Raw genomic sequence first — 15,400 nt, 5'->3', positions numbered from 1 at the left:
CAAGTCTCCTGAAAAGGCCTGGGCGGCTCAGACTCCAAACACAGGAAGTAGGTTGTAAGTGGCAAAACGAATAAAACAACTTTTGGAGGGGGGCGAAGGAGGTGGAAACATGGACAGGATCTGCTCTCTATTTAGATGTCACCTTTCAAAGGGGGGAGCCTGTAGGGTGACAATGTCCACCCGGCGGCCCCATTTTTCAAGAAGAAACGGCTAATGCACACCCCAGTAAATAAACGCAAAGTCAGGCAAGAACACACTTTAAGTGAGTTTTATGGCGTGTACATTGTATCTCAATTAAGCTGTTTAAAAGAAGGAGAGAGAGCCACACTAACGTTTTCTTTTGCCGGCAGTCAGCTAGTACAGATTCTGGGGTGTGTGTGTGTGTGTGTGTGTGTGTGTGTAAAAATGAGGTCGGTGAATCCAAAGCATACCAGGATGTGCGAGATTCAAAGGCGACCGGTTAATATCATGTAGAAAACATGTGTGCCAAGCCGGGGAGGTGAAAACAGGTCTCTGGGGACCGGGGTCTCCTGAGAGGTAAAAGCGGATGAAAAAGATGGGCGCTGTGTTTTGCAGGTGTGACTGTGCCTTCCTCGAGGCCCTGGAAGAGCACGGGCGGCCTCCCTCCTGTCGCTTGGCCTGTCCATTCTGTGCGGCCCCGAGGGGCCGTCCTCTTCCTTCTCCCGGGAGTCAGAGCTCTACGGAGGCAAAGCGAGAGGGGAATTAATTCCAAAAGAAACAATCGGTGGATATAGTGAGAGGGAGGGGGACACGGAGAGAGAAAGAAGACATTAATTTTCAGGATGGAATGAAGTTGGCTGTGTTTTCATTAAAACATGAAAATGAACACTTGCAGCCACTGTAAACTAACAGCGATGCCTTAAGAAGAACCAGCTGCTGGGGTTGGACGAGGGGTGGGGGGAGGCCCCCGGGGGATTGGGGACGGGGACAGGGTGGGCAGGGGACTTGCTTTCTGAAAGCAGGGAGTAGGGTTCGCAGCTCCAGCTGGTCTGGTGGGTGGCTGGCCCCCCGCTCACAGAGGTCAGGACCCGGGGGTCCGGACAGGAGGTGACTGCCAGCCCCGAGCGACCCCACCCGCACCTCGCATTAGCACCTCACCCTGAGAAGAAGGCAAATAAAACAAACAAGCAAAGCTCCCAGTTGCAAACAACAAAGGGAAGCAAAACAAAACAAATCAAAAGTCTTAGTCCAAAAGAAAAAGCAGATGAGGTATTTTTCTGAGAATGACCTGAGCCAGTGCCCCATATTATCTCTTGATCGTGGGTTGAAAAATGCCAATAAAATGTATCTGTCGTGCCAGGCCGGACAGTGGTCACTGAGGGAGGGAACAGTGACCAGGATGGGCACGAGGGCCTTTGGGGGGGCGGTGCTGATTACCCAACACAACACTTCGGGAAATCCATGAGGCTGGATACTTCCATTGTGTCTGCTATTTTGTGTATGTGCAATATTTTAATAACATTTAAAAATAAAGCCAATGCGGGGGCGCCTGGGTGGCTCAGTCAGTTGAGCGTCAGGCTTCGGCTCAGGTCATGATCTCCGTTTGTGGGTTCGAGCCCCAGGTCGGGTTCTGTGCTGGCTCTGTCCAGCTCAGAGCCTGGAGCCTGCTTCAGATTCTGTCTCTCCCTCTCTTTCTGCCCCTCCCCCGCTCGTGCTCTGTCTGCCTCTCTCTCTCAAAAATAAAAGAAAAGCATTAAAAAAATAAAAAAATAAATAAAGCCAATATGGGGGCGCCCGGTTGGCTCAGCGTGTTAAGTATCTGACTCTTGATTTCGGCTCAGGTCGTGATCTCACGGTTCATGAGTTCGAGCCCCATGTCAGGCTCTGCACTGACAGTGCTGAACCCACTTAGGATTCTTTCTCTCTCTGTCTGTCTCTCTCTCTCTGTCCCTCTCCCACTCATGCTCTGTTTCTCTCTCTTGAAATAAATAATTAATCTTAAAAGAAAATAAAGCCAATATGCATCTCCCTGTTCCTACTTCCTCATTAATGTCAAATTCAAGGTGGCCAAAGAGGACTTGGGTTATTCTCTCACCGTCCCTTCTCTCCTGAGCCATGGTAGCCTCTAGCCAGCTACTCACACCAACGTCAGGGTCATCCTGGATTCTTCTTTCTCTACGCCCTTGCAGGCCCTTTGCACCTGCTGCTCCCTTTCTGGAATGTCCCCCCCTCTCCAGTTGTCCCATGCTGTGTTCCCTCCTTTGTGGAGGTCTCTGCTTAGTGAGGTCTTCTGCAGCATCTCTCTTTAAAATTGTGGGCACCTGGGTGGCTCAGTTGGTAAAGCATCCGACATCAGCTCAGGTCATGATCTCGCAGTTCATGAGTTCAAGCCCCACGTCGGGTCCCCTGCTCATTCTCCCTCTCTATCTCTTTCAAAATAAATAAACTTCAAAAATGAAATAAAATAAAATAGTGCCCCCCACAATGTGCTCCGGCCCCAGTTCTTCCTATCTCTTTTCTCCACTTATTATTCTCCTAAGCACGTATGTCTCCTGGGACACGCGTCTATTTATGTATTCATTGATGGCCCCCTCCCACTACAGTGTAAGTTCTGTGAGTTCTGTGATCGGGATTTTTTCCTCTTTTTCTCACGGCTGGGTCCTCACTGCTCAGTGCCTGGCAGATTGTAAGCATTTATAGATTATTAATGAATTAATAATTAAAGGAATGCACTAATGATGGCATTCATCATTGAATAGCATGTGCTAAGAATTTAAGCCCTTGCTGAGTGAATGAAAGCTAATCAGTAGACATTTACCAAAGTCATGAAGTGAACAAAGATGGATAGAGTTTCCCTTGTGGGTCTGGAACCAATCTTCCCCGATCTACAGAAGTGAGCGTAACAGACAAGATCTTTGCCCACCTGGAGCTCGTGGTCTACTTGGGAAAAGCCACCGATCCAACAATCACGGAAACATCTCATCACAAACTTGGTACCGCTGGGAAGGAAACACAGAGAACACTCTGAGAAGCTGGTTCCACTAGAGAGAACCCAGAGTGATTCTCAGAGGTGGTGACCTTTGAGCTGAAATAAGAAGGTAGAGGTGAACACCGAAAGGGGCGATGGGGGTGCTGGGGAGAACATTTGCAGCAGAAAAAACCTCCAATGCAAAGGCCCTGAGCCTTTGGATTAATCATTTATATCTTCCTCTTTCCAAGATCCTAGGGAGCCCCGGTATTTGGTTTCTGATATTTACTGTTAAGTGCAGCAGTAGCTGCCAATAGAATATGGATGATGGTGTTGATTCTTTGCCTAATGGAGATGGGAAGCACGTCCAAATTCAGGATTCTCATTCAATCTGGGAGAGCTCAGAGCTTATGCAATGTGTGGTTGGATTTTTACATCGTCCTAGTGTGTTTTCTTCCCTTTCCAATCCTTTGACACTGGCTAGTCACTTAAAATTTAGAACTCACCCTGGGTTGTGGACGATTTCCTGGAAGACAGCTGCTCGAGCGTCCCCCTGTGTGTCTCTGAAATAAACATCCCCTTTGGAGGAAGGCTTTCTTTAGTGCCTTCCTGCTCAGCGTCTTTTTTGCAATTTACATTCCTGTTTTGTATGACTTCTCAGAAGAAATCTTGAAGAATAATCACTAAAATAACAGCCAAAGGTTATTACGTACTTCACCGCATTGCCAGCCCTGGGAGCTAGGTGCTATTATTATCCTACATTCACCGAAGAGGACCTGAGGCTTGGGAAGTTAGGTCATGTGTCCCACATCAGCCAGTAACTAACAAATGGCAGAGCCGGCTGTTATATCCAGGAAGGGCTGACTCAAGAGCCCGTGTTCTTAATCAGCGAGCCACAAGGTCTCCTTGACCCTAAATTTGAAAGTCTCTTCTTAACCTCAAGTTCCCCAAGGCATTGAACACAAAGTTCTAATTCATACAGTCCATGTGCAGACCGTTGCGATGGTATTTTTCTCTTGCAAAGGCACCCGATTCTGGCTGACTTATGCTGAAAACAATTTAATGGGCCGATATTGAGAAACTCACAGAGGGGGAATTGAGAACTAAGCAAGAAAGAGAGAAGCAGAGAAGGAGGGAGGGAAGAACTAAAACAGACCCATGTGTCTAGGGAGCGAGGCTCCTCAAGGACTTTCTTCTGGAGCGGGGAAGCGGCAATGTGCTTTCTGCCCTGCGTCCCTCTGGCAGAGAGTCACCAGCCCCATATCTAGAGTTTGATGCTTTGTCTTGACCATGGGTTCATCCCTTGGCCAGGGGAGGGGCCAGGTGCCTTGACTGACAGTCCCACTGGAGCGGCTCACAATAAAGTGGGTGACCCCCAAAGGAAAACCAGGGTGCTGTAACCCAAAGAATGGGGAGTGGATGTCAAGCTCCTTGAAAACAGCTGATGCCCTCTCTCCCCTCCTCTTGCTCAACCTCCCAGAGAAAGGTTGGAAGTAAGAACTCCATTCAGTCTTGATTTGGCTCTTTGCTCCCACTTGCAACGGCTCATCCTTAAACAGTCCCTAGCGAAGCGCCGGGCACATAGGAGGTGCTTCGCAAGTGAATATGGGATAAATAAGTGAACGGGAAAGAGAAAACACATCCCTAGTGCTGAATTATTGCTCCCGCCGATAAACGCGACACTGCACCTCACTAAAAGTAGCCTCCCTGTGATGGGCCTTTTGAGGAGGTCCAAAAGACGGCATCTTGCCTGCTGGAGTTATTAACCAGTTGAAAACTAAGACAAAGGGATATGCAAGTTGTCCTAGTCCATTGGCGCTGCTACAACAAAACACCGTAGACTGGGTGGCTTATAGACAACAGAACTTTCCTTCTCGTGGTCCTGGAGACTGGCAGTGGGAGATCAGGTGCCCTCATGGTCAGGTGAGGACCCCTCCCAGGTTGCTGACTTCTCCATGTGTCCCCACTGGGCGGGAGAGGTGAGGGAGCTCTCTGGGTCTCTTGTCTAAGGACATTAATTCCATTCTTGGGGATTCTATCTTTGCAACCAGATTACTTTACTATCAAAATGGAAACCAGTTTCCAACAGATGAGTTCTGGGGGGATACAGTCCACAGCACAGATAGGAGCCAAAATGTCACCTTTATTGTTGATAGGTCCAGGTATCTATAGGTCTGGGGCTTCTGAACCTCAGTGGATCTCCCAGCACAGGAGAACGTGAGTTTCAAGAACAACCCACTCTTCCACGAGGACACAAGGAACTCCTGCCGGATAAATCACTCCTCCCTCCCTGGAGTCGAGAGGATAAAGGGCACAGAGAGGCCAGGAGTTTTAGGAGCTGAGCTCTCTCCCCATGGAGACATAACATCCAAACACCTGGATTTGAAAACCAGAAAATTTTGTCAAAAGGCTGCGAGGTTCTCTTAAAATAGAAATGTTAAGAGCCCCAGAAAGGCCATAATTGCTATTATCATCCACTCGGTGACAGCCAGAGGCCGGTTGCCTGATGCTGGGACCAACCTGCCCACCAGGCTGGAGAACAGCTGCTATGCTATGAGGGAGGGCTGATCCTCCTGAGTTTGAACTTTCGTGTTGCCCCTTCGTAGTTGTGTGAACTGAGGCTTGTTAATGCTTCTGGATCTTGTTTCTGTAACTATAAAATTAGGATGACAATAGATTCCATTCCCTAGATTTGTTGGTGAAGATCCCTTGAGATAATGCATTTTAAGTATACAGGCTGGTTTCTGGCGCATAGTAAGCTCTTAGTGAGCTCTTACTACATGTTGGTTAACGCCGTTCTCATGGTTTTTGTCATCGGCGGTGATGGTTAGGGTTCCTGTGCTGCAGAGCAGATCTATGCGTTAACCTCTGGTTGTCTGTTTGCTAATGGGTAGTAGAAAGAGCCCTGGGAGAGGAGCCCGGAGGCCCAAGTTCAAACCGAAGTTCTGGTCCTTTCTAGCTGCTTGATAAGTGACAAACTCACTAAACCTCTCTGAGCCTCAGTTTCCTTATCAGTGATGGGTGACAAAGAATAACAGAAAAGCTTCCTTTGAACTTGGAACGTGAATTCTTCTTTCCTTCTTCCTGGAACAGTCCTTCCTTCGCCCCTTAACAAGTTCGGGCAGGGAGCTCGGTTCCAGTGCTCGAGTGGAGGGCACCCCCACCCCCACCCCACTGCACGTTTTCGATTTGCTCCACACACTGTGATGAACGAGTGCCCTGTCTGCCAGACGCCGTTCTAGAGTCAGGGGTGACGTATAAGCAAAACGCGGTCTCGGGCTTTCCGGAGTTGGGGGAAAAGTCGTGGGAGTCTTGTCTGTGTTATGTTCCCTGGGGTGGGTGGCCCTTTCTCCCATTCGGATCTGCTCCTGGTAGTGGACATAATCCACATGATCCAGACATGGACACACACACACGCACACACACAGCTTCTCCCTGGACCAGGGGCCTTCTACATCCACTTGCTGGATTCCAGCTGATAATACATTGAATTTCCCCAACACGCTTCTCCTGGCTCCCGGGCTCCTCTTCACCCCAGAGTGAGATTATGCAGAAGCATTAACAAGCCTCTTTCTTGGAGCTGTCTCTGGGCTATGGCGATGTTAGAGGAGCACCAAGGTTCTGACTCAATTTACCAAGGGACGTCCTTTCTCACTGCTCCTGCCTGGGGCACCCTCGGAAAGCTTCACTGTGAAGGCGTCTGGAGCACAAAACTCGGACAGTATGTGGCTGGACGCCCCCACACTGCCGCTTAGTGTGGCCTTGGGCAAGCAACTCTCTTTAGGCCTCAGGCCCTCAGCTGCCTCGTCTGCGAAACGGGGATGATGCGGTTGACTCCCTAAGATGATCGTGAACGTGAACGGAGATGGTGTATGGGAAACATTTAGGGTCATGCTTGGGGCATAATTGCTCAATAAACATGAGCTGCTATTGCTTTGAGGATGTTTGTCATTATGGTCACAGGGGAAAAGGACCAACACCTTTCGATAAGAATACACGACTGATAGCATATATGGCCTGAACTGTTGCTCTGCCCCTCCCCACCACGGCTGACTCCCGTTCATTCTGGCTGAAATGTCATCTTCTGAGAGAAGCCTGCCCTTTGAAGCAGTGATTCTCTACCCTGACCGCACACTGGAAGCAGCTGGGGGACTTCAACAGCTACCTCTGAGGTTCCACCCTCAGAGGCTGTGATTTAACTAGATCCTTCCAGGGCACAGAGATTTAAAAGTGCTCCCCAGGAAACTCTAGCGTTCAGCCAAGGTTGAGAATCACTGGTTTTTGAGGCGACGAAGCAGGGTGACTCAAAATGCGGACCCACAGCCAGACCGCTGGTTCGGCAACTCGTTAGCGAGGTGACTTTGGGCAAGTCGTCAAAACTCAGCGCCTCAGTTTCCTCATCTATAAAATGGGTGTAATGATAATAAGAGACCCCTACCTCATAGTGTTACAAAGATCATGTGAATTCGTATGCGGGGCACCCGGGTGACTCAGTTGGTTGAGAGTCCAACTTCGGCTCAGGTTGTGATCTCACGTTTCAGCCCTGCATCGGGCTCTCTGCTGTCCGCACGGAGCCTGCTTGGGATTCTCTCTCTCCCTCCCTCTCTCTCTCTCTCTCTCTGTCTCTGCCCCTCCCCCACGTGTGCTCTGCCTTTCTCAAAAATAAGTAAACATTTAAAAAATTGAATTAGCATGTGATATCCTTAGTACAGTGCCTGACTCATAATAAGACCTTTAGTTATAATTCCTTTTTAAGTTAGAAACAATATATTTTGGTAAAATATATATCACATAAAATTGACCATTTGAGCGATTAAGTGTACCATTCAGTGGCATTCGGTATATTTCCAATGTTGTGCATGGGAAATATCAGTTTCCACCGTCAGCTTCCAAAACTTGATCATCCCAAACACATAGACCCATTAAATCATTGCCCATTCATTCCTCCTCCCAGCCTCTGGTAACCTCTGTGGTACTGTCTCTATGGATTGTCCCAGTCTAGGTACTTGATATAAAGTGGAGTCATACGGTATTTTTTTTTTTTCTGTGACCCCTTACTCACTTACCATAATGTTTTCAAGTTTTTAACTGGTTTAAGAAAAATCAAAAGAAGAATAATAGTTCATGAAATGTAAAAATGACATGAAATTCAAATCGCATTGTGTGCGACTACTTCCGTCGGCACACAGCCGAGCTCTTGACTTTTACATGTTGTCTATGGTTGTATTTGCACGATAAAGGCGAAGTTGAGAAGTTGCATCAAGGACTGCATAGCCTGGGAAAGCCGAAAATATTCACCGTCTGGCCTGTTTCTACGTAAAGGAAAGGTTTGCCAAATCCTGCACTAGACCCTGAGTTTAGGAACAATCATCCTGTTGTCTTTACAATACCGGCCGTGGAATTTGTTTGCCTGTTCTCCCACACTAACTCCAGACACAAAAATAAATTTGGGATGGATCACAGAACTGCAGATAAAAGCTGGAACGAGAAATCTTCTAGAAAACCGAGAAGAAGATCCTGGTAAACTTAGGTTACACAAAGATTTCTTAGGACACACAAAGCACTAAATGTAAAATAAGTCAATTGGACAACATTACCCTTTAAAATTTCTGCACATCCTAAGATACTATTGAGAAAATGGACAAGTCACAGATGATTGGGAGAAAAATGTTGCTCTCCATATATGTGATAAAGAAGTCGTATAAAGAATATATAGAGAACTTCCACAGATAGTAATGGAAACACAAACACACGCATTTTTAAAACGGGCGAAAGACTCGGTTCACCGAAGATGTAGAAATGGCTAATGAGTACATGAAAAGGTGCTTGACATCATAGAAACAACCCAAATGGCATCAACAAAACAGATTAAAAAAAAATTTTTTTTTTATTTTTGAGAGAGAGAGAGAGAGAGAGAGACAGAGCACAAGTGGGGGAGGGGCAGAGGGAGAGGGAGACACAGAATCTGAAGCAGGCTCCAGGCTCTGAGCTGTCAGCACAGAGCCTGACTCGGGGCTCGAACTCACGAGCTGTGAGATCATGATCTGAGCCGAAATTGGATGCTTAACCAACTGAGCCACGTAGGTGCCCCCAAAACAGATTTTTCAAAAAGTTTTATTTATTTTGAGAAAAGAGAGAGGGAGAGACAGAGTAAGAGCAAGGGAGAGGCAGAGAGAGAAGATTCCAAGCAGGAGTGGAGCCTGGCACGGGGCTTGAACTCATGAACTGTGAGATCATGACCTAAGTCAAGAACAAGAGTCAGATTTCAGTCAGCTTAACTGACTGAGCCACCCAGGCATCTCCAAAACTTTTTTTTTTAAAGTTCATTTATTTATTTTGAGAGAGGGTAGGAGGAGAGGCAGAGAGGAGAGGGAGAGAGAGAATCCCAAGCAGGCTGCATGCTGTCAGTATAGAGCCTGATGCTTGGCTTGAACCCATGAACCGTGAGATCGTGACCTGAGCCGAAATGAAGACTTGGGCACTCAACTAACTGAGCCACCCAGGCAGCCCAAAACAGATTTTTAATGGGAATGCAAGCTGGTGCAGCCACTCTGGAGAACAGTATAGCGGTTCCTCAAAAAACTAAAAATAGAACTTCCCTATGACCCAGCAATTGCCCTACTAGGCATTTATCCATGGGATTCAAGGGTGCTGTTTCGAAGGGACACACGCACCCCCATGTTTATAGCAGCACGATCAACAATAGCCAAAGCGTGGAAAGAGCTCAAATGTCCATCGACAGATGAATGGGTAAAGAAGATGTGGTGTGTATATACAATGGAGTATTACTCGGCAATCAAAAAGAAGGAAATCTTGCCATTGGCAACTACGTGGATGGAACTGGAGGGTATTATGCTAAGTGAAATTAGTCAGAGAAAGACAAAAATCATATGACTTCACTCATATGAGGACTCTAAGAGACAAAACAGATGAACAGAAGGGAAGGGAAACAAAAATAATGTAAAAACAGGGAGGGGGACAAAACAGAAGAGACTCATAAATATGGAGAACAGACTGAGGGTTACTGGAGGGATTGTGGGAGGGGGGATGGGCTCAATGGGTCAGGGGCACTGAGGAATCTACTCCTGAAACCATTGTTGCACTAGATGCTAACTAATTTCGATGTAAATTTAAAAAAAGAAAAAAGAAAACAAGTTAAAAAGAAAGAAAGAAAAAAAAAGAACTATAAAAAAATCCAGATTTTTAAAAATCTCACAACTGTACAACATGGAAGAAAGCAGATGCAAAGGAACACATGCTGTGTGGTGCCCTTTGGATGAGGTTCTAGAAAAAAAGGAATCTATAAGGACAGGAAGTAGATCAGTAGTTGCCTTGGGAGCCGGTGGAAAGGTGATGGTGCTTCCTATTGCCTAGAACAGGGCAGGGGGAACTTTCTGGGATAATGAAAACATTCCATAATTTCTCTGGGGTGGATGTCAATTACAATACAGTTGCCAAAACCCAGAACTAAACCCTTAAGATCTCGGCCTTGTATCGGATGTAGATTACGTTGCCTGGCTTTGAAAGGTGGGAAAAGGTCCCTTCATAGATGGATCAGTTCTGGGTGTCAGGCTCTCCTGCCCTTGACGAGCCCAGCGGCTTTGCAAAGGAAAAGGAGACACCGTGGTGCCCCGAAGTCTGTGGGCTGCAAATGACCCAACAACTCATTTCCTGTTTTAACTGGAGCTGTCCCATGAAGGAAATAACAGCCATCACTCCTCCTCAGAGCCCTGAAACTTGGGAGTCTGAAAAGCTGTTTCCTGGCTGCACCCTCCCGTCAGCTGGGAACGGCTTCCACCTGCTCCTCATGGAAGCCGCTGGGGGCTGGGGCCCAGCACTAGCCCATTTGGCCAGAAGCCCGCTCCCCCCAGCAGGCTGCATAGACCCGCCTGAGTGAGCACACGGGTTCCCACCCGAAGGAGAGGTGGAGAAGCAGAGGACGAGGCCGCCTCTAGTTTTCTTCTCAAGGGGGCAAGTGAAACAGAGTTCCTCCGTGAGGCAAGTTGTTAAGACCCTTGGGTTCCTTCCATCCGCGGTCAGAGTCTGAATCTTTCCTTGTCGCGTGAGTTTCCTAGGGCTGCTAACAAATTCCCTCACAATGAGCGCCTTAATTAATACACATTTATTACCGTACAGGTCCGGAGGTCAGGTGTCCCACACAGACCACGTCGGCTAAGACCGAGCTGTCGGTAGGGCCGCGTTCCTCCCGGAGGTTCCAGGGGACAGTCCCTCACCTGGACGTTTCCAGTGCTGGAAGCTGCCTACGTTCTTTGGCTCATGGCCCCTTCCCCGTCTTCAACCTATTTTCTTCCAGTCACAGTCCCCCCGCCTGTCTCCCTCTCCCACTTCCAAGGACCCTTGCGATGACCTTGGGTCCACCTGGGTGATCCAGGATAATCTCTCTACTTTAAACTCAGCTGACGAGCGGGGCGCCTGGGTGGCTCAGTCGCTTGAGCATCCGACTTCGGCTCAGATCATGATCTCGAGGTCCATGAGTTCGAGCCCTGCGTGGGGCTCTGTGCTGAGGGCTCGGAGCCTAGAGCCTGCTTCGGGATCTGTGTCTCCCTCTCTCTCTGCCCCTCTCCTGCTCACACTCTGTTTCTGTCTCGCTCTCAAAAATAAATAAACATTAAAATCAGCTGCCGAGCAAGCTTAGTTCTGTCGGCGACCTCAATTCCCCTTGCCATTCAAAGTGACAGATTCACAGGCTCTAGGGTTTGGAGACAGGCCTCCTCCGGGAGCCATTATTCAGCCAATTACTCTCTGTGATGTTCTAGCCCAACGTTAACTCACAACCTTCTCAATTGCTTAAAATGGACCTGGAGTGATAGTCTGGCTCTGAGATTTGTAAGTGGTAAGGATAATGATAGCCACAACAGCAACAGCGATGACGCAGACTACACATTGGGAATATGATATAAAGCAGGCATGGGGGTCACCTGGTCTCATTTGATCCTTCCAGGACCCCTAGGGAAGGAGATATCATTACCCCCATTATCGATGGGGAAACTGAGGCCTAGGCACTATAAATAACCAGCACAAGATTGCTCAGCTTTTAACGGCAGATCTAAGATTGGGACGCTAGTTTGTCTGACTTTTAGAGTCCCTGCTCTGAATAGCAAATGTCTTAATAACAAACCTCTGCTACATCTCCAAGTCATCTTTTCTCTGAGCAGAGATTGTAGATGAGGATTGAAGATAATGTCTGTCTAATGCTTAGTCCGTAAGAGAACTCCAAACATGGAACTTTTATAGGTAGCTCAAAGATAGTCTTGTTGTCTCTCTATGCTTTCTCCTGATCCTTCCATCCATCCAAACATCCATCCATCCATCCATCCATCCATCCATCCATCTAAGGCTTGCTTTAAAGTAGATACAATGTGGTATAACAGTTAGGCATGACATTCAGCTACCTGGGTTCAACTGGTAGTTTTAGTTGCTTCTATTGGGCTCACATCACCTCTGTAAGCCTCAGATTCTTTCCCATTTGTAAAAATTGGCACGCAATTATACCTACCTTATCAAGCTGTTGGGAGCATCAGAACAATCATGGATGCACACAACGCATGGTCAACTACCATGACTGAGCCACGCCTGTGTGTCCATTACTGAAGCAGGTAGTGTGAGTGAAGGAATTGTGACTTATGTTCACAAGGATCTCTAACGCGCACACACACACACACACACACACACACACACACACACATTAATGACATAAAATGGGAAATTAGGGAGGGCTGTAAATTGAATGCTGAGACAGTGGAAACATGGTTCCAATTCGTGGTTAGGAAATCCATAAAGGACGAGGTCAGTGTGTACTCAGAGAGGAAGAGCTCACTAATAAAGAACGTAGGGTGAATCACGCAGACCATCAGTGCCTGCTGCCCTTGAAGATCCCCTTGACCGTTCTGCTGGGCTATTTTAGTCACCAGATGTGGTCTAGCCCAACACTTCTTCCACACAGCTGTCCACATATGACCTGTGCGATTGCACCATATCTGGCCCCAGCTTGTTTAGTATTCACTTTATATTTTTCTTTACATTAATCCACTACTTATGCTTAACTCCATTTATATAAAAAGGAAGCTTCATTATCACTCTATTAATGGGGGGGGGTGGACTTGCTTGCCACAGGTGGAAAGAAACACGATAAATACATGGCTATTAAAAGTATGACATAATTTGTCCGTACAGCTCTTAATGTTATTCTGTACCCCACGTGTGGTTGACACGTTGCTATGGGAACAGCTGAGGCTTCTGCACCTTTAGATGCCTGATGCCTAACCTCTCTGCTTCTTGGTTTCTCATCGTTGAGATGGGAGGTTAACACAAATAGTCACCATTGTTGAGTAATGACCGAGCCGAGCAGCGTGCACCCTGCAGATCCCCCTGTTCCCACAAAATTCCGATGTATTGCTACTTAAGTTGTATCTATGGGGAAATCGAGGCACAGAGAGGGGAAGGGACTTTGCCCAGTCACAAGGCTCATGCCCGGAAGGGCGGGAATGTGAGCCTCAGCCCGTCTGAATACAAACCCTTGACCAGGGCTCAGTACCGCCTCTGTGCTATCCTCCTTTCACAGGGGCTGAGAGCTATCAAAGTAGCAAATGCTTAGGATGTACAGGGCGAGGGGCGCCTGGGGGGCTCAGTCGGTTCAGCTTCCAACTTCGACTCAGGTCATGAGCTCATGGTTTGTGGGTTCCAGCCCCAAATCTGGTTCTCTGTTGGTCAGGGCAGAGCCCCTTCGGATCCTCTGTCTCTCTCTCCCTCTGTCCCTCCTGCGCTCACTCTCTCTCAAAAAGAAATAAACATTAAAAAAAAAAAAAAAGATGTACTGGGGAAAGGAGGGGAGGATATTTAATGGGCATTTAGCGTGGGCCAGATACCCTTCTAAACACTCTTTCTGTATTAACTCGCCTGGTCCTCATAGCAGACCTGGGATGGAGGTCTTATTATGGTTCCCATCTTTCAAATGAGAATGTTGAGGCACAGAGCCTTTAATTACCTTGCAACCAATGAATGGTGAACGTGGACCGGAACCCAAGGGGTCTGGCTCCGGAGCCCGTGTCCACACAACCTATAAAGCATCGTACGCGGACGGTGGTTTATGTCATCTCCCGTGATGGTTTCCAGGCTGCAACTGGACATACATCAGTGGCCTCAGCTCTTATCTTGGCCCCTGCCAAGCTGCACCTTGCTTTCTTTCCTGTTTAAGATGGAATGCAGATGACCTTGGCCTTCTATGAAATTAACCTCACGCCAAGAAAGTGCTCATTCGTTCAGTCCTGTGACATCATAGATGCCTGTCCCTGCCAGGCGCTGTGCCTGGAGTCCAGAAACAAGAAGGCAGTCATGTGTGGGGCTCAGATGGGTGAGCTGTGGTCATAAACACCTGAGATCTACGTCCAGCACCAGCATGCTCCAGCTGTGGGACTTCTGGTTCAAAACCTTCCGAGCATCTATTTCCTCATCTGTAAAATAAGATTATGACGACTATCCTTACCTTTTTTTTTTTTTTTTTTTCCCTGTAATTTAGTTTTCAGAGAGAACTTTTTGGGTGAGTGTTTACTTAATAATACCTCCTTGGACGCCTGGGTGGCTCGATCGCCAAGCATCTGACTTTGGCTCAGGTCGTGGTCTCACGGTTCATGAGTGCCAGCCCTGGATCAGGTGAGCTCGAGCCCCGCTTCTTTCTTCCTCTCTCTCTCTCTCCCTCTCCCCTTCTGCCCCTCCTGGGATTCTCTCTCCCTCCCTCTGCCCCTGGCTCATTTGCACCCTTTCTTTCTTTCAAAAAAACCAAAACCCAAAGCAAAAACTGTCTTAACACATCTTATTCTGTTGAGTAGAGGAGTATCATGACCATTTTCGTACGTTTCTGTTTGTTTGCCGATTGTAAAAGTAACACAGGCCCACAATCCTGTCTTAGAACCTAAGGGCCAGAGGCATTTTGCACGTCAGGTTTTTTTTTTTTTTTTCATAGTTTAGAAGTGTTTTATTTATGCTGAATATCAAATCAACAGTTTAATACTTCTGAGAAATGTATGAATATTTACATCACCTGAGATCGTTAAAAGCCCTCATATACATTCAGAGGAGTCCAGATTTGCCATCAAATAAACTGTGGATTTTGCAGTTGTGGCTGAGGGATTATAAACCGGACTTTGCACATGTTTTAGTAGAAAACTTAGGAAAACACAGTGTGGTACCAAAAAGAAAATAATGATATTAGCAAGAGATAACTGCTAAAATTTCCATGTGTCTCTCCTAATTCGTTGAATTATTCAGCAATGTTTTCAAACACCTATTAGATGTTCCAGGCGAGTGATTCTTGATCAGGGGCAATTTTGTCACCCAAGGGACATTTGGCAATATCTGGAGACATTTTGGTTGTCATAACTGGGTGGGGAGAGGGGTACCCCCAGCACCTAGTGAGTAGAGGTCAGGGATGCTGCAAAACATTCTGTAATTCAC

At 47.3% G+C, this 15,400-nt stretch overlaps 1 long non-coding RNA gene across 1 annotated transcript; it reads right to left on the bottom strand.

Moving 5' to 3' along the window:
• Positions 1 to 247: 247 nt before the first annotated feature.
• LOC122214875 lies at positions 248 to 14,154 on the bottom strand. Its single transcript, XR_006200119.1, has 3 exons — positions 13,935 to 14,154; positions 2,885 to 2,960; positions 248 to 698 (listed from the first exon to the last, which is right to left on the bottom strand). It is a non-coding gene; the product is annotated as an uncharacterized LOC122214875 (long non-coding RNA).
• Between the last annotated feature and the right edge of the window lie 1,246 nt (positions 14,155 to 15,400).

This window comes from Panthera leo, chromosome A3, assembly GCF_018350215.1.
Source record: "Panthera leo isolate Ple1 chromosome A3, P.leo_Ple1_pat1.1, whole genome shotgun sequence".
Taxonomy (NCBI): Eukaryota; Metazoa; Chordata; class Mammalia; order Carnivora; family Felidae; genus Panthera; species Panthera leo.
Note: the sequence above shows the minus strand (reverse complement) of the source record. Positions and strands in the feature narration are given on the sequence as shown.